Below are 267 nucleotides of genomic sequence, written 5' to 3'. Positions count from 1 at the left end.
CTTTAGAATGTCCTGTGCTGGTGCCTGATATATTATTTTTATTTTCTAACATGCATATTTGAAAGCTACATGATTTAGTGAAAAAAAGTGAAGGCTGCCGCAGTTACGGAAAAGGTCGTTTGGGTCACGCACTTCGCTCGTGGTGTTTACAATACGTGCTAATATTCTGCCAGTGTGATTTATTACTGTTTTAGTGGAGAACTAGTTGTGTACCCGTCCTTCGTACGGGTTGTGTATATAAATAATACATTAATTTAACAATTAACA

The sequence above is a fragment of the Limulus polyphemus genome, unplaced genomic scaffold (assembly GCF_000517525.1).
Source record: "Limulus polyphemus unplaced genomic scaffold, Limulus_polyphemus-2.1.2 Scaffold326, whole genome shotgun sequence".
NCBI classification, from domain to species: domain Eukaryota; kingdom Metazoa; phylum Arthropoda; class Merostomata; order Xiphosura; family Limulidae; genus Limulus; species Limulus polyphemus.
This window is presented reverse-complemented; position numbering follows the sequence as displayed.